Source organism: Rattus rattus, chromosome 4 (assembly GCF_011064425.1).
Source record: "Rattus rattus isolate New Zealand chromosome 4, Rrattus_CSIRO_v1, whole genome shotgun sequence".
NCBI lineage: Eukaryota > Metazoa > Chordata > Mammalia > Rodentia > Muridae > Rattus > Rattus rattus.
The window spans coordinates 90,779,663-90,806,089 of NC_046157.1; the positions used below are offsets into that span (position 1 = coordinate 90,779,663).

Consider the following 26,427-nt stretch of genomic DNA (forward strand, 5'->3'; position numbering starts at 1 on the left):
AGGTTCACATTCTTCAGAGTTGTTCTTTTAATCTCTAATAAATTTTTTTTTATGAGACTAAGCATCCCAAGAGGGGGATACAGATTTCTCCTGTGTCATTTGGTGAGCACACAGAAGGACCTCTACCATCCTAGCAACACCAGCATATGGAAGAACCTCAGTACTTCAGGAAGGAGATGAGGCTCTGGGGTGAGAGCTTTGGTGCTGGAGAGGAAAGTCCCTTATACATTGTAGGATACCAGTCAGATGGCGGACTGCTGTATTGCTAGCTGGGAGAAGATCAATATCCAAACACTGCTTCTGCTCTGTTTCTTTGTATGATGTATCCTCCTGTTTCTTAGGATTCTGTTGTTAGTCCTCTAACTGTTAGTTCTCTACCCTCTCAGAATTCATGAGACTAATGTAACCGTGGGTTTAGCCAGAAGTTTCAATGAGTTTTTCTTAAAAAACATTTTATTAGCACTGATTAAATCTAGCATGAAGCACTCAACCTGTCCCATTTCTGCTACAGCGGGAAGGGAATTTAAAAAAGGGAATCACTGTGTGAAGTGTGGTATGCCTTCCTTGGAAGCTAGCTAACTTTCTGACCTTTCTCTGCATTGGGTTCCATACTCTGAACATAATGACCATTTCCTTTTGAGCTATTTGTAAAGATAGATTAATGAAAGAGGTATACCTCTCTTTCTCTTTTTCAACTCAAATGAGGTATTTACCACAGTAACTAGCGTTATCACTCAAAAGTTTTCCTACTGGAGAAGAAAATGCCAGTATCCCAATGCTGGAGGTTAAAGGTAATCTTAAATCATGATTAAACAGGGGCAGAGGGGGTAAAACCAGGGTCTAGTCATTTGCCAAAATCGTCAGTCATTAGATGCTTAGGGAGACTAGAGTCAAGAGGAAACCTATGTGGTTTTACAGGTGTGGGGTTGCTAGAAAAGAACACCTCTTTCTGAATTCATACAGAGGAAGTCTTCACAAACAGCTAATGAGTCCCTCCAAACAGAGTTGGGTGACATGAGCTGTCATCAGTCTGTACAGCTGTAGACCAACAGTGAAGGGAAGGCCATTTACAGGTGACAAGGAAATTGTCCGATCCTAGGCAGAGTGCCAGATTAGGACGTTCCCAGGGGTGACTTTTCTCCTTGCAGCCAATTCCACCCTGAGAAGCTGGTGGCAAGTGGGGTCCTGGGGTTGCAGCACAGGGCCCGCTCTTACAATCTAGTCTAGCCCTGTGTGGAGGCCCCGCGCGCATGCGCACTAGTATGGCCCAGGCAGAGCCTTAGCTCTCGGGCGTCCCCTCTTACCTCCTCACCCCGACCTACCCCAGACACCAGGCTCCCAGCGCGCCGGTCACCCGCGGGTCACCCGCCGGCTCGTCCCAGCCCGGCCGCGCGCCTGCGCTGGGGTCCTCGGGCGCGTGGGGTTACTAGAGGTGGAGCGCTGGGAGGGCGCGCGGCAGGAGGCGGACGCCGTTACGGCGGGAGCGTGGTCACGTGGCCGCTGGTCACCGCCGCCACCTCCCGCCCCATTCTCTTGCTGGTCGGGCCAGGCCCCGCGTGTTCCACGAGAGCCCGGCAGACTGACGGGGAGAGAGAGAGCGAGCGAAAGAGAGAGAGAGAGAGAGAAAGGAGAGACAGAAAGAGAGAGAGAAAGGAGGGGAGGAGGATGATTCAGGGAGTAGGAGCTGGGGAGCCCTGCTGCGCTACAGGTAAAAACATAACGATACTAACGGTGAAAAAGCGCCTCGCCTCCCCCGTCAGCCTCCCCGGCCAGCCGCACACCCGTCGTTCCCTCTCCGGCCTCTCCTCAGCCTCGCTGGGCCCGTCCCGCCACCAGGGAAGGCCCGAGCCGGCCGCGGATTGCGCGCGGGCTGGGAAGGGAGGCGGGCGGGGGCTCCGTCCGCTGGGGGCCGGAGGGCGGGCGGGCAGGCGAGCGAGCGCGTACACGGGCAAGGCGGCCCCTCAGCCCGCTCGTCTCCGTCCGGTCCCCAACTCCTCTGGAGGTCCGGGCGAGCTCGGCGCCTCAGCCATCCCTACTTCCTCCTTGGCCGGTTCCCTGTTTATTTCAGCCCTGGGCAGCACGTTTCCTTCACAGGCCGGAAGTCAGGCGGCTGGAGCCCTCAGTCCAGCAGCCTCGGAGGAGAGAAACCCTCTCCTGCCTTCATTTGCCTTAGTGCTAGTTATTCACACCAGCACCTGTGCGTTCGAGGCCTGTCAGGACCCGAGGAAAACTACCGGGAGAGTTGCCTGCCCCTGTCCCCTCCGTTTTCCTGGAGATGTACTGTCTTTCCAATACACTCTATACAGACAGGACCTAGAGTTTGGTCAATACTAGTTACTAATAGAGTTTCAGTATTAGTTACTAATTTAGCGCTTGAGAATACTAACAGCTTTTGAAAGTTACATCTTTAATAACCCCTCACCCTCCACCCACACCAACAAACATCACTTTCTGCACAGTCTCATTTCTCAATTCTGAACTGGACTGACTCCTAAAACCTTAACATGCAGGTTACATGCTAAATCGCTTGAGGTGGGTTGAGCTGAAATATCAGGGCTTTTGTACATGTATTACATCAGAATGTAGTCCGTAAACCAACTCTTATAAGTGCTGTTGCACAGGGTGCATTGCGCGTAAGCACTATTGAAAAATCTTTGAATCGAGTGGCGAAGAAATTCACTTTTACGTTATGTGTCTTTGGTTCTGTCCTGTTCTAGGACTGCAGCAGTCTGATAGAAAGCACTGATTAAACCTGAGTCTCCGAGGTTCTTGTTAAAATGGGATACTAATTCAGCAGATGTGATAGCTGATACAACTTGTTATTCTGCACTTCTCACCTGGTGCTGGACAAGACCTTGTTCAGTACAAAAGATTTAGATATCGTTTGTGTGGAGAAAAAAAAAATATATATATATATATATCTCCATTGTAATACTTTCTTCGAATGAAGAGATGGCCTGGTATAGGAAGGTTCAGTGACAGAATGCACTAAAAAAAAGTTTGCTGGGGGACTTAGCTTGAGCCAACGCTGGATTCCAGGAGAAGGAAAAGAAGTACAAATTTCGTGTTCTGTATGCTGTCTGGAGCTTTGGTCTAATTTTTGTTTTGTTTTTTGTTATAATAATTTGGTGTACTTCTTGAAAGACTTGCTCCCCAGTTCGTTGACTTTTTAATGAAGGCATAGGCTTGGAATCTTGGGTCCAAATGTAATGCTGGATCAAAGTTTCTTTTATCGGCAAAAGCATTGTGTCTAATGTCTTCAAGTGTAGCCTCAGTTGGGAAGTGTGTTCTTGATATTTGAAGTATATTGTTTAAATCAGTTGAGAGCCACATGACGGTGTCCTAACTGGATTCAGTTTTTTCCCCTTCATGTAATTTTTATAATGTAAGTGAAAGAGTTTAACAAACCTCATACTTTACATATATAAAAGTGGTAAAAGGGTCCCTTTACTTCTATGGTACAAGGAATTGAATGTAGAGTCCTTGTACAGGTTAAAGAGCTTTATGGAATAAAATCTTGTTCCTTTTTTTATTTCCTGCGTTCTAAAATGAAAGCCTCAGTGCTGCTCTTCTCTGAGAGAGGTGAGTATGACACACCTGTAAAGTTGGATTTCCCTTGCACTTCTTTGCACAGTTGGCTGTCCCAGTCTCTCTACATTTTTTGTGTCACCGCTAAACGTAAAATGTCTCCTTTGCTTTGACTTGGAAGGCCTTCCTGGCCTGCCTCTGCTCTGCCTTCAGCCCTCATACATATTTCATACTATAGGCTTTTTCCTACCCTTTTATCCCAATGCCTGGTTTTGATACAATTTCTTTGTATTTGTCATTTATACTTGTGATCTTAATATTTAGATTTAAATCTTAAATTCCTGGCTCTCTATTTGACTAGTAAGGGCAATAAAAACTAGCCATTGGTCATTAACATACTTGAACACTGAAAAAGTAGGAAGGCCAACCCATGAATAAAGGATTATATTTTAAGTTGAATAGTATATGTTTTATTGCAAATGAATATATCACCTTCCCTGACCTCTCTTATTGTGTCTTTCTCTGTGTCAGTCTGAAGAGTGGTGCTTTATTGTCAATCAAGGTAGTTCTTTCCCTATGGAGAGATCACTAGAATGGCAGTATGCTATGCTGTGGGCTGAAACTTGAGAAATTATTATTGTTTGTAGCATTCTTTTTCATGTATCTCTTCATAGTTTTAGTTTAACTTATTTGTAAAACCAATACTATTTCATTTGGGGGGTGTGAAGTTACATTCTGTAATATGATTAATGTATTTAGGCTAAACAAAAGCTATTAAAATTATACTGTGTCAGAAATAGAGTCTTCTAATTAGTCATGACTGGTTATGTAGAATAATGACATAAGTATTCCTATGCTATTTTTTATGGTATTCTGCTGAGGAAACACCCTATTTTTGACACATACCAATATTAATGTACTAGAGCTTTAATCTTTAATGGAAAAACTAGTCTCTTATCCATGGTTTTAAAATACAGGTTATCTTAGAGGTATAACTTTTATTTGAAACGTTGTAGTACTTTTTGTATTGAGTAATAATCCATTATAAAATCAGTTTAATCGGTTTTAGAAGTCATTGCAATATTTAATTACTTTTATATTGTTTGATTGTAGCCTCTTGCCAGGCAGATGGTGGTTGCTTTTAACCCTAGCACTTGGGAGGCAGAGATAAATCTCTGTGAGATAGAGGCCAGCCTGGTCTACATTCTGAGTTCCAGGCCACTCGACTACACAGTGAAACCCTGTCTCATAAAAAAAAAAAAAAAAAAAAAAAAAAATGCAGCGTCTGAAGGTGGTGGGATAAAAAAATCTACAAATTATCGAGGATACTGTTGTAATCGAACCTTTGTGGTTAGATGGAAAGAATCTGCAGTTTCCATGTGTTAGTCTGTGTGCATGAGAAAGCAGGAAGTTTTGTGATTAGACATTGCAGAATTTCATAATTTGTTGAGCCTTGTGTCACTGAATTCATTGTTCTTTCACTTCATTTGTAAATGATTGCAGACTATCCTAATTAAACATTGGAAATTATTCAGTTGGTACAGTTTGTTTGAGATGTCTAAAGTCTGAAAATGGTGGTCTAACAATTAAAATGGTTAACGTAATTAGTTATAGGTCTTTGTGTTGGGAGAGCTGATGAACTAACCCTTCTGATATGCTAGAGAAGAACTTTATCTTTCTTGCTCTCTTGTCTTTTTCTACCCCACTTTGGTGAGGAAGAAGGAAAAGCACTCAAGTTGTATCAGTGCCTCCTTAGTGGTGTTAGAGTAATGGTCTTCTAATGGTAGGTTAGTGTTTCTGAGACCAGTTTGTGGCCTGCTACTGCCATTAAAAAAAGTAGGAAAAAGCCAGTGCATTATGTATAGTCAATACAAATGTGGTTATTATGGAATTTTCATTTTAGCTATGTAATGGGTACATGGTTGAATATACCATTTATTCCTTAAAGAGGGAGGGTGTGTGTGTGTGTGTGTGTGTGTGTGTGATTTGTTGTTATTTGAAAAGAAGTGATGTGGAAAATACTGGTACCCATGTATCTACTAGAAAGCAGATGTCAAGATTTTGACGGAGGATAGTAGACAAGGAGCATTTCATCTTGTTTTCAGATACAAGCCCATTAAAAGAATGGTTGACTAGGACGAGCTAGCAAGACTAGTCTGTCAGCATAACCCACGAGAGAAGTAGGTAGGATGCTGGATTTGGAGATGTTGATCTCATTTTTGACAGTTTGTCAGTAAGACATATATAGTAATTGGGAATCATTTAGGAATCTTATAGTCTGTTTACTTATAGAACCTGAACATAGACTCAGTAAAGCTGGGATTTAAACTAGAATTATTTATGTTAGTTATTTGAAAGCTCGATATTAAAGATTCTTGAAAGATAAAGGCGCAAGTTGTTTCTGTTAAAAAAAAAACTTGTTTTATTTTTAGTTGTACTTTGATATTACCCATAGGGCATCTGATTCTAGAGGAAAGAAGGGAGGATTGTTAATAGGATTATAATCTAGACCCAGACAATACTGAGCTGAGATTCTACTTCTGTTTGTTGGTGAGTCAGCTTAGAAAACTTTGTGTACCTTTTCCCGAAATCATCTCATACAGTTTGAAATGAGATAGTGGTTTTATATAAATGTCTGGAGTTTTGTTCTCAGCAGACACTTCTAAATAATGTCAGGTCTCTTCACCTCCTTTGCATTTCTCATTTGTTCAGTGTCTGCAATCTTAAATTGATCGTTAATTTTAATTTGTGCATTTATGGGATGTTAAAATACTGTTTTGATGAGATCAAGACCATGCATTCAGAGATTAAGAAATGCTATTTATTTACTAAAAAAAAAAAAAAAAAAATGTTTTTACTGTGGAACTGCCCTGTTTTCTGAACTCCAGTTTGGACAGAGAGTGAATTATTTTACCAGTCTTCTACTGGGATTTTTTTTCTTGGTAATAATTAATGAAAAAAGAATTGAGAAGTCTTTAATGTAATAATCTGTTGTTAGCTTTTGAACCACTTATGGATTATGCTTACATTCCATATGTTTGAGGTGATTCTTTTTTACTTTGCTATTTTATAATCTTAAGCAAATGTGTTGAAGTATGTTTGGATAAACAGATAGCTTAACTGAATAGTCTGGTTTGATTTATCTTTACAGAGTTTTAAAAAAAAGTCCTCAGTTTTATGGATTTGAATGATAAGTCAGTGACAGGAGGTCCTTAACAGTTCTTTCCTCTGAACAGATGTCTTGGCCTGCAGTGACTCCAAATCCCATAATCTTTCCAATTTCCCCTCTACTAAGTAAGTCTCAAAAAAGTGACATTTTATTGTACGTGATTGATTTATTTCAGGCAAATATTGCAGCTGAGTAAAGACATCATCCCAATGAGAAATAATTTGCTATGAATAAAATGTTAAATTTTTTTATTTTTACTTTTAAGAATCTAAGGAATGATTTTCTCTGTATCTGTGTTCAGAATAATGTTTTTGTATAATAAGCTATCTTCTCTTTAAAGTTTTTAATACTTTGCTATGCTGAAATGTAGTCAGTACATTCTTTTTTGTTGTTTGTTTTCCAGAGCTAGGATTCTATGTAGCTTTGATTTGCCTGGTACTCACTATGTAACCCTGGCTGGCCTTATACTGTGTCTCTCCTCACTTCTCAGTTTTCCAAGTGCTGACATTACAGGCTTGGGGCACTCTGCCAAGCTGATAATTCATTTTTCTAGAAAATAGTAACCTTACGAGGTTATTCAACAGAGGAAAGTTAATCCAAGAACTAATTTCACTGATAATGGAATTGGTCAGGAACCAAACCAGGGGTCTATGAGCAGCTGAGATATTTGCCATAGAAGGAAGTGTCCACATATTCATTAGGTCTGCAGCGGCTGTGAGAGCAGGTAGCATTATCCAAATGCAGAAGATACGGCTTTGGGAAGGAACAAAGCACGTTGGGTGCTCTAGTTTCATTTTGTTGCTGTGATAAAACATCAAAATAGCACACCACAGTCAAGAGTAGAGAGAGGTGAATGTACTCATCTGCCTGATTTCTTATGTTGATACTCAGCTACATTTCTTTACTCTTACACAGTTCAGGGTGCAGTGGATGGAATATGCCACCCACAATAGGCTGGTTCTGTTAACAAGACCACATCCTGTAGGCACGCCCACAAGCCTAACTGATCTAGAAAATTCCTATTCAAATTGTCTTCCTAGGTGATTCTAGGTTGACATTTAGATGAACCATCACAGTGGGTTGTATGGTAGAAGCTAGTGCATCAGAAGACTGAATAGTCTGAAAGGACCTGGATTTAAGGAAGAGACTGTCAGCCAGGGATGCCACAGGATGGGAAAGAGGAGGAGAAATAATGGCTTCTAGCTATCTTGTAGTGCTGCCTCTCCACTGGACATGTTTTTGCCATGGTCAAGGGTGCTAGAGAAAAGTAACTGCCTGTGATACTGAGAAGGACAGGCTAGGTGTGGGGAATGGCTTGAAGTTTGTTGACCAGCTCAGCAATTTTGTTGCCTATGTGTAGTATTCGTCAATATTGCTAATTGCTAATGAGAATTTGGGGTACTCATTTGTTACAGATTTTCAAACTGAAACCACATCATTCCTCTCCCTTCCTTTCATCCCTCCAACCTTCCCCTTGTCCATATCACTCCTGCTTCGTCCTCCTGCCTTTCAAATTGATGGCTTCTCTGACTTTGCTACTGCTTACACACACACACACACACACACACACACACACACACACACACACACACACACACACACAGAGAGAGAGAGAGAGAGAGAGAGAGAGAGAGAGAGCGCTTAACTTGCTCACTTTCTTGTGTTACTTGTGATACTTAAGATAGTTATTTGTATTTGTTAATGAATTTGAGTACTTTTCTCTGGTGAAGATTATTTCTCCTGCTCTCAGTGTTCCTTAGTTGCTTGTAGTATTTTGTTTAGGGTTGGGGCCCTGTGGAATTTCTCCCTTCCATGATGATATATTTACTGGTAGTGTCCTTGTTCAGGTCTTATTTAAGGTCTTATGATGTTGAGATATCATGGGTACAAGAGTTGTGTTTAGCAGCCCACCATTTATCTCTGCAGTTTGACCAGTTGTGGTTTTCTGTGGTGGTCTGTCTATCGCTACAAAGAGCTGTTTCTTTGGTGAGGAGCAAGAGCTGTGCTTAGGTCTGAAGACATGGGCCTAGGAGCTGCAGATGAGAGAGGACGTGTTGCATCTGTCTTTCCGGGCTGGGTTACATCAGTATAATTTCTGGTACAATTTTCCTGAAAATGTCACGATGTCCGTTTCTTCACAGCGGACTAGTAACCCAGTGGAGCGGCAGTGAACATGGCTGAGCAAGGGTCTGGGCAGGATGCTGCGTGCTTTGGGCAGATGCCATGAAGTGGTGGAGCTGGTCTTAGGGAAGATTTATTATCAACATGTTGAGAGCTCTCCTCACAGGTTTTCTGAGTGATTGCAGCGGTTTTCAATCCTTTCAACAATGACCGAGGGCTCCCCATTGGCTGCAATCTTTTCAGCTTTTGTTGTTGGTTGTTTTGCTGATCTTAATCATTTTGATTGTGGAAGAGGAAATCTCAAAGTTGTTATGACTAGCATTTTTCTAGTTGATAAGGATGATGAAAAATTTTTTTTGAGATATTTCTTAGCCACTTTTATTTCTTCCTTTGAAAACTTTCTTTTCAGATCCATAGCCTGTTTCTTGAATGGGCTATTTGTTTGACTCTCTGCTTTTTTGATTCTTTATATTCTGGATATTAATCCTTTGCTGAATATATAGCTGGCAAGAATTTCCCCCTTTCCTTCCTCTACTTCTACTTGCTTGAATGTTTCCTTAGCTGTTCAGATGCTCTTTAGTTTTATGAGGTTTCACCTGTCAATTGTTGCCCTTAATTCCTGGGCAAATGGAGCCCTGTTCAGAAAGCTCTTCCCTGCAGATTTATAGCTGCTGCCTGTATTTCCTTCTAGTAGTCACAGCCTCTCAGGTTTCAGTTGGTCTTCGATGGACTCAGAGTTACTGTTAGTGCCGTGTGGTGGAGATGGATGGGTCTAAGCATCCTTCTACACATGCATATCCAGGTTTCCAAGCACCACTTGGTGAAGATGCTTTCTTTTCTCCAGTGTTTGTTTTTGGAGTCATCATTACATATTACATGATTGTAGTTATGTGTAGTCAGATTTTCTGTTTCCTCTGTCAGTCTGTCTTCGTGCTAGGTACCATGTGCTTTTATTAATGTAGCTCTATAATACATCTTACAGTCTGCACTGGTAATCCCTGCTGCTATGCTCATTTTTATCAGGATTACTTTGCTTATCTGGGGTCTTTTCCATATGCATTTTAGGAGGTTTTTTTAAAAATTTTTGTGAATAATGAGATAGGGATTTTGATTTGGATTGCATTGAATATGTAAATTGCTTTTGATGGAATTGTCATTTTCACAGTATTGTTACCAGTGAGTATGGGATGTTATTGTGTTTTCTAGACTCCTGCTCAATTTCTTCCTTTACAGACTTGAAGTTTTAATTGTAGAGTCCTTTCACTTCTTGGTTCTATGTATTCTAGATAACTTTCTGTTCTTTGAGGCTACTGTGAACAGGAGTTTGTCTATCATGCTTATTGTTGGCCTATAGAAAGGCCTCTGACTTTTTAACTTGATTTTGTATCCTGCCACTTTGCTAAATTGTTAAACATTTCAGTTTTCTGCTGGAATTTGGTTTCTTTTATGTGTATTACCATATCATCTGCACATAGTTTGACTTCTTTTGTTGTTTGTAACCATTTAATGTCCTCTTGCCTTACTGCTTCAACTAGTGCTTTGAGCACTACATTGAAAAGGAGTAGGAATGGTGGGCAGTCCTGTCCTGATTGTTATGGATTGATTCAAGTTTTTCTGTGTTGGGATGATATTGTTTGTGGGTTTCTCATGTACAGCATCATTATTTTGAGATACATGCCCTTCAGTCCTGAAATTTCTAGAACTTTTATCATGAAGACTTGTTGGGGTTTCTGAAGGACCTTTTCTGTATCTATTAAGATTATTATGTGAGTTTTGTCTGTAAGTACATTTATATAGTTTATTGCATTTATTAATTTGTTTGTTTTAATATCTTTGCATCCCTGGGGAAAAACCAACATGGTCATCATGGACAATCATTTTGGTATATGCTTGTATTAGGTTTGAACATATTTATTGAGGTATTTTGAATCTGTATTCATCAGAGATGTTCACCTATACTTTTCTTTTTTGTTGAGTCTTTATCAGGTCTTTGTATTATCTAAGTTAGGGTTCCTATTGTGTTGATGTAATACCATGAGTAGGACTATATCTTCAGAAGGATAGCATTTATTTCAGCTCAAGTCTCAGGTCACAATCTGCCACTGAGGGAAAGCAGAGTAGGACTCTGGAGGTAGGGACCTCAGTAGAAGCTTTAAGGAAATGCTGTCTTCCTCCTCATTGTTTGCTCATCTTGCTTTCTTATACACCCAGGACCACCTGTCCAGAGATGGGACAGCCCACAGTGGGTTGGCCTCTTTGACATCATTGGTCAATCAAGACAGTGCCCTGTAGACTTGCCTTCAGGCAAATCTTATGGAGGCATTTTCTCAGGAGTCCCTTTTTGTGACTGACTCCAGCCTGTGTCAGGTTGGCATAAAACTTAATCAACACAGGTGACTACTGGCATTATAGGTTTCAAAGTGATCCTTCTGTGTATATTTTTTAAGCAATTTGAAAAAAAGATTGTAGATTTTCTTTGAAAATCTAGTAGAGTTCTGCTGTGAACCTGTTTGACCCTTAGTATTGTGTATTTTTTTTTTCTAGAAGGCTTTCTATTACTATTTAATGGAGTACACATTTTAAAAGTATTCCTTTCTAATATTCTAATTTTTTTTTTGGTGTCTGCTGTAATGTTTCCCTATTTATTTTTGATTCTCTTGTGTCTTTCTTTTGGTTAATTGGGCCAAGGGTCTGTTGCTCTTGTTTAACTTCTCAATGAAGCAGGTTTTGGCTTTTCTTTTTGTTTTTGACCTACTCACTGTTCATTGACTAATTGTTTAATCTCCATGTTTGTTTTGTTCTTACTTATAGATTTGTTTGCTCTGTCAAGTTTCATTTGCATAATGGTCAGATTTGATACATATAACTTATTTCTGTTTTTTTTTTTTTAATTTCTTGAAATTTGTTTTGTATCCTTGGATATGGTGTATTTTTGTGAAATTTCCGTGGGCTGCTGAGTAGAGCATAGGTTTTCTGGTGTTTAGGTGAATATCCTTTAGATATTTGTTCAGTGTGCTTGGCGTATATCTGTGCTTTCTCTTGTGTACTTTTTGTCCAGACGGCCTATCTGTTGGAGAAATTGGGTATTGAGACCACCTAGTGTTAAAGGTTGATGTTTACCTGTGTCTTTAATTGTAGTACTAAGGTGCTTATAGAATTGGGTGCATTGGAGTTCGGCGTATATATGGCTAATATTACAATGTCTTCTTGGTTAACTGTTCCTTTGATTAGAATGAAGTGCCATTCTTGACCCCTTTTGATTCATTCTACTGTGACGTCTTTAGTTTGATAGACAGTAGGATGTCACTGCCTGTTTGTTCCCTGATCGTGTTTGATCGAGGAGCTTGTTCTATCTTTTCACTTTAAGATGGTGCCTATCTTTAAAGCTGAGTTTCTTGTACAGAACAGATAGATCGATTTTGTTTTTTAATTTATTCAGCCAGACTATATCCTTTGATTGGATAATTGAGGCCATTAACATTTAGTTCTTTTGGAAAGATGTTGATTACCATCTTTTTGTTATTGTTTTTTGTTGTTATTTGTGTTCCTAGACATATTTTGTGTTTTGGTTATTATAGTTTCATTTGTGTTTTGATGGGTATGGTAGTCCAAGCTGGCATTCATGGTCTTTTAGAAGTTGACCCTAGGCTCTTCTGACTATCCAAGTTTATACCTGAGAAATTAATGATTATTCTAGTGGATTTTTCATTTTATTTGACTATTTAATTTTCTTTTGCAACCTTTAAAACTTTTTCTTTACTCTGTATATTTTCTATTTTAAATATCATATGCTATGGGGAGTTTATTTTCTGGTCTTGTCTATTTGGTATACAATGTGAGCTTTTTGTATCCATGTGGGTACTTTGCTCTAATTTGGGGACATTTTCTTGTATAATTTTTTTGAAGATCTGGTCTAGCCGTTGACATGGAAGTCTTCAAATATGCTTATAATTAGAAGATTTGATGTTTTTATGTTTTACAGTTTCTGCTTGTTTCTCTCCTGTGTTAATGTGTATGTGATGTGATGTGTGTGTGTGTGTGTGTGTGTGTGTGTGTGTGCGTGTGTATTCTTTATGTATATGCTTTAGTTCCTCTTCAACTTTGTCTTCAAGTTCTGTGTAATGTTCTCTTGTCTACTTGCCCCATTCTACTTGTGAGACCTTGAATTTTCTAACTGGAATGTCGAGTTATTCTTCTTTCATTTTATCATGAGTTCTCTTCAATATTATTATCTCTTTATTGAATTCTGTTTTCAAATCCTTGATTGTCTCCATCACTTCATTACTTAGGCATTTGTTTTCTTAAAGTTTATTCTCTTTTAGTTCATTGTTTCTTTATGTAGATTCAAACTGGTTAGGTGTATGCATGTGTTTTAAGTTCTGTGGTGTGGGGTTCATCTGTTGTCACTGGAGATGGAGATGTAGGACTTGTGGGTTTTTAGGGGAGGTGGTGACACTGTCTTGGTCTTTCATGTTATTTGTGTTTTTCTGATGATTTTACATGTGGATTTCTTTTCTGTTGGTTTTGTGTCTGATATGGACGTGATAGAATGGGCCAGAGTACAGGTTATATGAGTCAGGTTGGGCCTGAAAATCGGATATGATATGGATAGTGAGAGGGCACAGGGGCCTGCACTAGTGCATGCAGTTGCTTCCTGCTCTAAGCCTGGAGGTGGATGATGTGGGTATGGCCAGCCAAACTAGGCTCGGGTGCTGGACTCTATACTCAGAATCGAGGAGGCTGCAAGGAGGGAAGGACCTGGCGACTTCACTAGGCTGGGGTATGGGTCTTGACTGGGATGTGGGTGCTTGTTGGGGTGGCTGCACTGCAGGTGGAGAGGAGTGTAGGTTTCCCATCGAGAGAAGCAAGGACTCTGTGAAGGCAGGTGGGGTTGCTGCTCCAAGTTGGGGCTCCCTACCTTAACAGAAGTGTGGAAAGTGACCCAGGGAGGTACTGTGGGTATCAGTCTAGAGTAGTGTAGAATGTAGTGTGGTGTCAGCCCTAGAGTAGAGGGGGGGAGGCATTTGGAGGCAGAAGTCTGTTTTGCTTTTTAATTTTAAGCGATAAAAAGAAATAATTATCTAAAACTAGGTATATACGCAGTTCATATAAAACATAAATATAAAATATAAAGATGAAAATTAACCCTTGGTTTGGTGACACTCAAAGTCTGTTGGAAGAAAGAAATACACTTTAAAAATTATTTTAGTTTTTTATGGCATGTATGATAAGAGATGTGTATGTGGTTTTGTCAAAATTCAAGTGAGCAAAGTGTAGTCAGGTTTGTAGTTTGTGAGTGTTCTTTAGCTGGGTAGAAGGAAATGAGCCATGCTTTGATAGAGCGCTCAGAGTGGGTAAATAGGCAGAGGGACTCGAACGGAACATGGGCAGTTATTAACAAGGGCACACGGCTAAACACATTTCAAGCAGGTTTGTGAAATGTGAGGAAGGTTGCTTGCTAGAGCTTCTGGTTTGTAGCATGCAGGATGGAATTGGAGAGCAAGGGTCAGTTGAGATTATTTCCAGTCTCAGGTTGACTGAATGCTGTTTGAAATTGGTAGAGAAAGATGAGTTTGGGAGTGTGGACTTCCATGTTGGAGAACAGCTATGTAACAGCCCAGACAGTGGAAGAGCATGGCTTCTTTTTTTTTATGACTTAAGTTACTCATTTAATCTAAGTGCCTCCCACTGTCAGGCTTTTAAGTCTATGCCTTAATTTTTCATACCTTTCCTCTATGTTATTTGGAAATTCATAACAATTAAATAATGTGACTTGAAAGTAAAGAACAGGGAAAACACTATTTTGTTTTCAAGTTGCATATGCCTTCTTGGCTAATTTGATATTCTTTAAAAAAAAATGACTATGATGGGGCTAGAAACAAGCAGAATCTTGTTTTCATTTTCTGGGGGAGGGGATGTAAAGTGTTTATTTCTGCTCCCTTGCTCTTGATCACAGTTCCTCATAAAAGAAGTCAGGGAAGGGAAGGGATGCAAGGCAGGAATCTTGAGGCAGAAACTGAATCAGAGAAAATGGAAATCACTGCTTTGCTGGGTTTACCTTGTATTGCGAACCCTACTTTTTTTTAAAAATTTTTTTACTTCAGTTTTTTTTATTGGTTATTTTATTGATTTACATTTCTATTTTTCCTTTGATTGGATTTTTTTTATTTATATTTCAAATGTTATTACCTTTCCCGGTTTCCCAGATATAAGCCCCCTATTCCTCCCCTTCTCTTTCTACTATAAGGGTTTTCCCTTACCCATCCAACCCCCATCCCTGACTCTCCTCCTAATATTCCTCTACACTGGGGACCCAACCTTGGTAGGACCCAGGGCCTCTCCTTCCATTGGTGCCCAACAAGGCCATCCTCTGCTACATATGCAGTTGGAGCCATGGGTCAGTCCATGTGTAGTCTTTGGATGGTGGTTTAGTCCCTGGGAGCTCTGCTTGGCTGGGATTGTTGTTTTGTGGTGTTGCAAGCCCCTTCAGCTTTTCCAGTACTTTTTCTAATTCTTCCAACAGGGGTCCAGTTCTTAGTTCAATGGTTTGCTGCTAGCATTCACTTCTGTTTTTGACATGCTCTGGCTGTGTCTCTCAGGAGATATCTATATCCGGTTCCTGCCAGCATGCTTCAATCAGTCTTATCTAGTTTTGGTGGCTGTGTGTGTGTGTGTGTGTGTGTGTGTGTGTGTGTGTGTGTGTGTGTGTGTGTGTGTGTGTATGTGTGTGTATATGTATATATGCCACATGTGGGACAGGCATTGAATGGCCGTTCCTTCAATCTCTGCTCCAAACTTGCTTCCATATCCCCTCCTATGAATATTTTGTTCCCCCTTTTAAGAAGCACTGAAGCATCCACATTTTGGTGATCCTTCTTCTTGAGCTTCATGTGGTCTGTGGATTATATCTTGGGTAATTTGAGCTTTTGGGCTAATATCCACTTATCAGTGAGTGCATACCATGTGTGTGTTTCTGTGGTTGGGTTACCTCACTCTGGATGATATTTTCTAGTTCAATCCATTTGCCTACAAATTTCATGAAGTCATAGCTGAGTAGTACTCCATTGTGTAGATGTACCGCATTTTCTGTATCCATTCCTCTGTTGAAGGGCATCTGGGTTCTTTCCAGCTTCTGGCTATTACAAATAAGGCTGCTATGAACATAGTGGAGCAGGTATCTTTTTTATATGTTGGGGCATCTTTTGGGTATATGCCCAAGAGAGGTATAGCTGGGTCCTCAGGTAGTTGAATGTTCAATTTTATGAGGAACCTCCAGACTGATTTCCAGAGTGCTTGTACCACTCTGCAATCCACCAACAATGGAGGAGTGTTCCTCTTTCTCCACATCCTTGCCAGCATCTGCTGTCACCTGAGTTTTTTATCTTAGCCATTCTGACTGGTGTGAGGTGGATTCTCAGGGTTGTTTTGATTTGCATTTCCCTGATGACTAAAAATGTTGAACATTTCTTTAGGTGCTTCTCAGCCATTCCATATTCTTCAGCTGAGTATTCTTTGTTTAGCTCTGTACCTCATTTTTTAATAGGGCTATTTGTCTCCCTGCATCTAACTTCTTTGTATATTTTGGCTATAAGCCTTTTATCAGTTGTAGGATTGGTAAAGATCTTTTCCCAATCTGTTGGTTGGCATTTTGTCCTAACAACAGTGTCTTTTGCCTTACAGAAGCTCTGTACTTTTATAAGATCTCATTTGTCGATTCTCGATCTTAGAGCATAAGCCATTGGTATTTTGTTCAGGAAAAATTCCCCAGTGCCCGTGTGTTCAAGACTCTTCCCCACATTAGTTTAAGTGTAACTGGTTTGATGTGGAGGTCCTTGATCCACTTGGACTTACACTTTGTACAGGGGGATAAGAATAGATCAATTTGCATTCTTCTGCATGTTGACCTTCAGTTGAACCAGCACCATTTGTTGAAAATGCTATCTTTTTTCCATTGGATGGTTTTAGCTCCTTTGTCAAAGATCAAGTGACCATAGGTGTGTGGGTTCATTTCTGGGTCTTCAATTCTTTTTTTTTTTTTCTTTTTTTTCAGAGCTGGGGACTGAACTCAGGGCCTTGCAAGCGCTCTACCACTGAGCTAAATCCCCAACCCCCGGGTCTTCAATTCTATTCTACTGGTCTACCTGCCTGTCTCTGTACCAATACCATACAGTTTTTATCACTGTTGCTCTGTAATACAGCTTGAGGTCAGGGACGGTGATTCCCCCAGAAGTTCTTTTATTGTTGAGGATAGTTTTCACTATCCTGGGCTTTTTGTTATTCCAAAGGAATTTGCAAATGCCACTTTCTATATCTATGAAGAATTGAGTTCGAATTTTTATGGGGATTACATTGTTATTCCAAAGGAATTTGCAAATGCCACTTTCTATATCTATGAAGAATTGAGTTCGAATTTTTATGGGGATTACATTGAATCTGTAGATTGCTTTTGGCAAAATGGCCATTTTTACTATATTAATCCTGCCAGTACATGAGCATGGGAGGTCTTTCCATCTTCTGAGATCTTCTTCAATTTCTTTCTTCAGAGACTTGACGTTCTGTCATACAGATCTTTCACATACTTGGTTAGAGTCACTCGGAAGTATTTTATATTATTTGGGGCTATTGTCAAGGGTGTCATTTCCCTAATTTCTTTCCCAGCCTCTTTATCCTTTGAGTAGAGGAAGGCTACTGATTTGTTTGAGTTAATTTTATACTCCGACAGTTTGCTGAAGTTGTTTATCAGGCTCAGTAGTTCTCTGGTGGAACTTTTGGGGTCACTTAAGTATACTATCATATCATCTGCAAATAGTGATATTTTGACTTCTTCCTTTCCATTTTGTATCCCTTTGACCTCTTTTTGTTGCCTGATTGCTCTGGCTAGGACTTTGAGTACTATATTGAATAAGTAGGGAGAGAGTGGGCAGCCTTGTCTAGTCCTTGGTTTTAGTGGAATTGCTTCAAGTTTCTCTTCATTTAGTTTGATGTTAGCTACTGGTTTGCTGTATATTGCTTTTACTGTGTTTAGGTATGGGTCTTGAATTCCTGATCTTTTGAGGACTTTTATCATGAAGGGATGTTGAATTTTTGCTAATGCTTTCTCAGCATCTAATGAAATGGTCATGTGTTTTATTTTTTGAGTTTGTTTATATAGTGGATTACGTTGATGGATTTCCGTACATTGAACCTTCCTTGTATCCCTGGGATGAAGCCTACTTGATCATGATGGATGATCGTTTTGATATGTTCTTGGATTTGGTTTGCGAGAATTTTATTGAATATTATTGTGTCAGTATTCATAAGGGAAATTGATCTGAAGTTCTCTTTCTTTGTTGTTTTTCTGTGTGGTTTTGGTATAAGCATAATTGTGGCTTCATAGAAGGAATTTGGTAGTGCCCCATCTGTTTCTATTTTGTGTAATAGTTTGGACAGTATTGGTATGAGGTCTATGAAGGTCTGATATACTTCTGCATTAAACCCATCTGGTCCTGGGTTTGTTTGGTTGGGAGACTTTTAATAACTGCTTCTATTTCTTCAGGGCTTGTTTAGATGATTTATCTGTTCCTGATTTAACTTTGGTACCTTGGTATCTGTCTAGAAAATTGTCCATTTTCTCCTGGTTTTCTAGTTTTGTAATAGGATCTGCCTTTTCATTTCTCATCTTGTTAATTTGGATACGCTCTCTGTGCCCTCTGGTTAATCTAAGTGGTTTATCTATCTTGTTACTTTTCTCAAAGAACCAGCTTTTAGTTCTGTTGATTCTTTTTTTTTTCAGAGCTGGGGACCGAACCCAGGGCATTGTGCTTGCTAGGCAAGCACTCTAACACTGAGCTAATCCCCAACCCCTAGTTCTGTTGATTCTTTGTATAGTCCTTTTTGTTTCTTCTTGGTTGATTTCAGCCCTACGTTTTATTATTTCCTGCCTTCTACTCCTCTTGGGTGTATTTGCTTCTTTTTGTTCTAGAGCATGTAGGTGTGCTGTCACGCTGCTAATGTATGCTATTTCCTGTTTCTTTTTGGACGCACTCAGCGCTATGGCTTTTCCTCTTTGCACTGCCTTCATTGTTTCCCATAAGTTAGAGGATGTTTTGCCTTCATTTTCATTAAATTCTAAAAAGTCTTTAATTTCTTTTATTATCTCTTCCCTGTCCAAGTTATCATTGAGTAGTGTGTTGTTTAACTTCCATGTATATGTGTACTTTGTGTAGTTTTTGTTGTTATTGAAGACCAGCCTTAGTCTGTGGTGATCTGATAGGATGCATGGGATTATTTCAGTCTTCTTGTATCTGTTGAGGCCTGTTTTGTAACCAATTATATGTTCAGTTTTGGAGAAGGTGCCATGAGGTGCTGAGAAGTTTTTTCTTTTGTTTTAGGATGAAATGTCCTATAAATATCTGTCAAGTCCATTTGGTTCATAACTTCTGTTAATTTCTCTATGTCTCTGTTTATTTTTTGTTTCCATGATCTGTCCATTGATCAGAGTGGGATATTGAAATCTCCTACTTATAATGTGTGAGGTGCAATGTGTGATTTTGAGCTTTAATAAGGTTTCTTTTATGAATTTAGGTGCCCTCGCATTTGGAGCATAGACATTTAGGATTGAGAGTTCATCTTGGATTTTTCCTTTGATGAATGTGAAATTTCTTTCCTTATCTTTTTTGATGACTTTTGGTTGAAAGTCGATTTTATTCAATATTTGAATGGCTACTCCAGCCATTTGCTTGGAAAGTTGTTTTCTAGCCTTTTACTCTGAGATAATGTCTGTCTTTGTCTCTGAAATGTATTTCCTGTATGCAGCAAAATGCTGGGTCTTCTTTATGTATCCAGTCTGTTAATCTATGCCTTTTTATTGGGAAATTGAATCCACTGATGTGAACAGATATTAAGGAATAGTGATATTTGCTTCTTACGGTTGTTTTCGTTGTTAGAGGTGGAATTATGTTTGTGTGTTTCTCTTCTTTTGGTGTCATTGCAAGGAGATTACTTTCTTGCTTTTTCTAGGGTCTAGTTTCCCTCCTTGTGTTGGAGTTTTCCCTGTATTATCCTTTGTAGGACTGGATTTGTAGAAAGATATTGTGTAAATTTGGTTTTGTCATGAAATATCCTGGTTTCTCCATCTATGTTAATTGAGAGTTTTGCTAGATATAGTAGCCTGGGTTGGCGTTATGTTCCCTTAGGGTCTGTATAACAGTTACCCTGCTTTCATAGTCTCTGGTGAGAAGTCTGGTGTAATTCTGATAGGTCTGCCTTTATATGTCACTTGACCTTTTTCCCTTACTGCTTTTAATATTCTTTCCTTGTTCTGTGCATTCGATGTTTTGACTGTTATGTGACGGGAGGAGTTTCTTTTCTGGTCCAATCTGTTTGGAGTTCTGTAGGCTTCTTGTATGCCTATGGCGTCTCTTTCTTTAGGATAGGTCCCTGTGCCCATGGGGCACAAATGGCACTATGCGATTTTTTTCTTGGCTCAGGAATGTGTAGCTGTCTCCTCTGAGTTCTCAGCAGTGTTTGTACTTTTGAGGGTCCAGCTCTCTCCCCAAGGGGATTTGGGTACAGGGAGCTGTGTGAACATTTCAGTTCCAGGCACAGGCAGAAACCAGCAGGTTCCTGCTGCTGACTGCTCCTATATTCCTGTGTCTAGAGGCACTATGCAGTTTCCTCTTGGGTCAGGGATGTGGGCAGAAATGGGCAAAAGTCGCTGTCTACCTTGCAATCTTAGGATTGTCCGCACTTCTGGGAGTTCAGCTCTTTCCCTTGGGATTTGGGTGCTGGGAGGTGTGAAATGGTTCAACTCCTGAGTCTTGTTTTCTTAAAGCAAGAACGAGCAACACCAATTAGGATTTAGTGTCCTCCATACTTTTGAAAGAGCTTGCTTTCTTGAGGTAGTAACTATGCTATGGTGGCATGCAGTGTTTTCATTGGGGTTCAAGATACTTATTCCTGTGTTTTGTAATGTAATTTCTAATACTTTCAAATGACAGATTTGCAATATGATATTTAAGTTTAGTAAATATATCCTTTAAAATACCAAAGTCTTACACTTGAATGAGATCCATTTCACAAATTGGTTTTAATGTATATTTTCTAATTTATTCTGATATGTGAGATAGGTGTCATTGGTCTATCTGATATCACCCATTCTGTCTCTCTTATATTCAAATTTAGACTCTATTACATTAAGCCTAGAGGAATTTAAGAAATTATTTTAATTTCTTAGTAGTTTCTAAGATAGGGTTGGTCTGGTGGCCACCACTATTACTACCACTATTGTCATTTAAATAGTTTTTATTATTTTAAAATCATTTTTAATAATAATTAAAAATATTTATTTATTCATTAGAAGCTTAAAATATCTTTTTATTATATTTCCTGCACCCAACTTCTCTCAGATCCCATCTCCCTACTTACCTAACTTTATGTTGTATTTTTTAAAAATAAAAAAAATACAGAAAAATTAAAACCAAAACCATAGAGTCCAGCTTGTGTTGACCAACTGTTCCTGATGACAGGACCTCCCCTGGATCGTGCTTGATATACTTAGTATCACTCCATTAGAGAAAACCAATGTGTTTCCCTCTTCCAACAGCTATCACTTGCCAAGCTTTTTGACTAGGGGTGGGATTTCCTGCTTCCTTCCCATTCCCATGCTGTGATTTTGTCTGCCTTGAGCTTGTGCAGGTCTTGTTTTGTCACAGTGTGTATGAGTCCGTGTGTGTGTGTGTGTGTGTGTGTGTGTGTGTGTGTGTAACTGTGTGTCACACACAGTTTGCATGTGGATGTTAGAGGACAGCTTTGTGGAGTTGGTTCTCTCCTCTTTTATGTAGGTTCCAGCTTTTGAACTCAGGTTGTCAGGCTTGCTTGGTTAAATGATTTATTGGCGTCTTACCTGCAGGCTAGTGAAATTTTTACACTATCATATATGAGAGAATTTTGATGACTAAGTGTTTATAATCTAAAGGAGGTTGACAGTAAGTACTAAGGCAAAGCAAAGAGCCTTAAAAATGAAGTAGAAAGTATAAACATTGAATTGGGAATTTAAAGAAAAATCATTATTTTGTACATTTCTATTTTACTATTTCTAACATTGTTAACCATCTTGTAGTTTGCTGCCATCTTGAATATGAAGAAATGTGTATATTTTGAGAATAGCATAAGCCTTTAGGTGTTGTTGGATGAGCCATTTGGTTGAATAGTAAGAATTTTAAGATAAAGCATCCAAACATGAATCCTGTGGTGTTCTAGAAAACTGGTTCCATTTGTGACTGACAAGACTCAAGAATGATGATATAAGAGGTAGTTTGAATTCAGTTTGTGAGAGACCAAGGGATTTGAAAAGGACAAAGTATGGTATGTTTAAGACTTTGAGGTTTTTGATCTGTTTGAAAACAAAAGGCCACATTAGAAGAGGAATAAGGGAGAGAACCTTCTTTTCTAAAGTGATTGGTCTTTTAACCGACAGAAAAGGAGTTGAAGTGGAGCTGACAGAAGTGGTTATTTAATTTGGAGTGGAATGGTTGGTTTCAAGATGAGGAGTCCAGGTTCAGTAGCATGGCTGGGACTGTAGCACCTGTTGGATGAGACCAGCATTCTGGAGTAGGAAGGAGAGTTTGATCTTCGTGAGTGATGCGTTTCTTTTTGTCATACATAGAATAGAAGTAGAGAAATTCAGGTGTAGAGGACAGAAGAGTTGTCAAGGCTGGTACCAGAGATTTAGAAGTCTTATGTAGATTAATTGAATACTTTTGAAGGAATTAGATTTATAGAAGGACAAAGACTTTTATAAAGCTGAGTAACATTGTCTTTTTAACAGTTTGAAATAGGCTGCACATAACAAATATCTATTCAATTGAAAAGTATATAATGCAATAGTTTCCAGATGTTTATGGCTTTGTGTAAGTTAGCTTTAGTTTTAAAATAATTTTACTCTTCCTGTAAACATTGTAGCACCTTTTTGTGTTTATGTAAAAAGTCATAGAATTTGGTAGTGATTTCATCGAATCTTACATCACTTTGGGTGATTCTAATATCTTAATAACTCCTAATGTTGATACAAAAACACACCTTTAATCTCAAAGGGGAATAAGTAAGTTGTTTATTCTGGAGCCAAATATGAGAGACTATGGCTTCGAAACACAGTTACCTCAAGCTTCATATTCTGATATGATAACAGCCTGAGGTAATTGTTATAGTAACAGGACAAAGAAAAGCTATAAGTTAAGGTACTTTGCAAATACATTGATGGGAACATTGCATAGGTGGGTTAAAGCAAGGTGGGGACATCTCTGCAATGAGCCTTGATTCTGTCTGAAAACTCTCAGCCTTTTGGTTGGTGGGAGCTAGTGGCCTGTTAAGTTAATACACCTTAAAAGACTTTTACCCTTTAGTATCAAGGATGTTAGGTCAGACACAGAGAAGGACAAGAAATGGCTATTAACCAGGCTTACGATTACCCACAATAATTCAGGCATGGTAGCATACACCTTTACTCCCATCACTTTTGAGCAAAGGCAAAAGAATCTCTGTGAGTTTGAGGCCAGCCTGTTTTACAAAGGAAATTAAGGTGTGGAGAGGTGCCCACAATAACTTATAGTTATATGATTAGACTCTTAGGCAATGACCTGCAGCACCATGACCTCTCCAGAGGGAATTTCACTTGTAACTAGTTAATAAGTCTTACAGACGGTTCAGTGTAAAGTTTGGTTCTCACTGCCTATGCACACAGATGTCTTTCATCTCTTTGAAAAGCTTGTAATTTATCAGTGTTCAAGTCTTGTTCAATCTTGTTTAGATTTGTTCCTAGTTATGTTATTCTTTGTATTCTCTTGAAAGTAGAATAGCCTACATTTCCATTTTGGGTCATTTATTCCAGATGGGATTATAGTTAATTTTTCTGTGTTTATATTATACACTGTAACTTTACAGACATTTTTTGGTGTAATTCATTTATTATAGATTCTTTATGGTTTTCTAGATATAGGTTCATTTAATCAATTAAAAAGTTTTACTTTAGGATGATGATGATGATGATGATGATGATGATGTGTGTGTGTGTGTGTGTGTGTGTGTGTCTGTGTGTGCATGTGTGCATGCACGCACACATATGTGTGTCTGCTTTATCATGGTCTCTTTAATTGAGTGTTTTGCCCCTTCCCCATTTCTGTTTTAATGAAAGAGTATTTGGGTATTGTCAGATGAATTTTATGCATCAGTTGATATTGTTATGTTTGTTTTTCTATTAACATTTATTACATTGGTTTATATTGAATATCTTTGTGTGTATGCAATAAATCCTACATGGCATGGTATATAATCCTTTTAGTATGTTGTCAGATTTTGTTGGTTAGACTTTTTTTTGAGGGTTTTTGAGACAGGGTTTCATCAGGCCTAGGTTGGTAGAATGAGCAGCTTGGGATGGTCTTTACTTCTGATTTTCTGTCTCTGCTTCCTGGTACTGTGACTGTAGGTCACAACACAGTATGATTTTGCTTGTGGTCAAACCCAGGGCTCTATATGTGCTTGTCCAGTACTGTATATAATCAATCTGAGCTCATCAGAAAGCTACGGTGCTGGCTTTACAGAATGAACTATGGAAGGTTTTATTCCTCTTTCAAAAATTTGAGAGAAATTAAGAATTGGTCTGAAATCTATGACTGTTCATTAGAAATCACTAATGAAGTCACTTATCTTGGATTTTTCTTTCTTAGAAATATTAAATTACTGATTCAATTTGGTTTTAACAGGTTTACTGAATTTTTAAAAATTTCTATGTAAGTTAGTTTAGGTAAACGCTGTGTTTCTAAGAATTTGTTGATTCATATTTTTTATCTAGTTTGCTGGCAGTTATTCATAATTTTCTCTTGTAATACATCTTATTCTATAAGATTGATAGTAATGCTTTCATTTTCAGTTTTCCCCTCACCCCACCCCCACCCCCAATAAGAACCAGTCTTGGGATTTGCCAAGTTTATTCATCCTTTTGAAGAACCAGCTTTGAATTTTGTTGATTCTCTCTGTTGATCTTGTTTAATTTTTCAATTTTCATCTTTTCCCTTTTCTGATACCTTTGAGTTAACTTAAACTAGCCTTAAAGGTAAGGTATTGATTTGAAATTTTGTTTATTGTAAGTATTTACATTATAAAATCCATGTGAACAGTATCTCAGTGGTATGCCATGACTTTGGCATGTTGCGTTCTCATCTCTGCTTATCTCTAGTCTCTAATTTCCTTTGTGATTCTTTTCCCCTTTGGCCAACTGGATGACTTGTTTCCTTTCCACACATTTGTCTAATTCCCAATTTTCCTTCCATTATTGAAGATAGGTTATTCCTTTGTAACCAGAACAGATGCTGTGTATGAGTTTAGCCTTTCTAAGTTATTGAGACATAGTTTGTGGTAAACATATGGTCTTATAATAGTCTTTCTTGGAGAATCTTCTATGTATGCCTGAGGTGAATGTATATTTTTGCATTGTGTTTTGTGTTCTCATATTTCGTGTTCACTCTCATGTCTTTTACTCTCTATAAAAATGTGTATATATGTGTGTATACATATATATACATATGCACATATATAGGTGAGTTCTTGTTGAATTATATTATTGTTTCTTATACTGTTTCTTCATCCTCTTCCAAATTTATTCTTGAGCCTTGGAAAGAGGGTGATGTAATTTATAGATTTGTTTTATTATATAGTTTCTTATCGTTTGCACCTGGCTAGTTGTTGGTCTCTATAACTTGCCATCTACTGCAAATAGAAGCTTCTCAGATGAGGGTTGAGAGATACATGGTCTATAGGTCAGTAGCAGTTCATTTAATCTATGTCCATTTATCAGAGTAATACTGGTAGGTTTTCTCTTAGTGCCTATAACTTGTTCTTGGCCAAATAAGATAACACGTATAGGTTTACTTTATGGAACAGGACTTAAATTCAATCAGAAATTGGATGACTACTCCCATGATTCATGCTACATTGGACAAATGGGCATGACTTGCTAGTCCAGTCATTGCTTTAGCTTATAGAATTTAAAACTGGGTATAACCGATGATTACTTTTTTCCCCAATAGTTTGCATAGTTCTTTATAGAAGTACTATGAAAGCTAGCCAGTAGGAATGAACCTTGCAGATCTATAATCAGCTTGATTTTATTATGTTTCATGACTTAAGTATAAGTAAGGAGTCTTAAGTCCTGGGGTCTTATTGTCAGCTTCTGTAGATTAGCCAAGAACAATGGTAATAGTCTGTAAGATGTGAAGGTCCAAGAGACCTAATTGTCCCACAATTCCAAAGGAAGTATCTCATTTCTGGCATTGTGATTTCTATTTGTCAGCCTTTGCTGTCTAGTAAGGGCATTGTTAGTGTGCCCCGGAAGCATGGTGGCACACAGGTAGACATGGTACTGGAGGAGCTGAGAGTTGTATATCCAGATCTGTAGGTGGCAGGAGAGAGACACTAGACCTGGCTTGAGTATTTGAAATCCCAAAGCTCAACCCCAACACACTTCTCCAGAAGAGCGCATCCATTCTAACAAGGCCACACCTCCCAATCACTGTCAGTTAGCAACACTCCCTAATAACCAATCATTCAAATAGATGAGCCTATCGGGGCTATTCCTG

At 38.9% G+C, this 26,427-nt stretch overlaps 1 long non-coding RNA gene across 1 annotated transcript in view; it reads left to right on the forward strand.

The window, feature by feature from the left end:
* Positions 1 to 1,381: 1,381 nt before the first annotated feature.
* The window catches only part of LOC116899228, a 53,367-nt gene continuing 28,321 nt past the window's right edge, over positions 1,382 to 26,427 (forward strand). The window contains exon 1 of the long non-coding RNA XR_004387698.1: positions 1,382 to 1,708. This is a non-coding gene — a long non-coding RNA (uncharacterized LOC116899228). The remainder of the gene's footprint in view (positions 1,709 to 26,427) is intronic.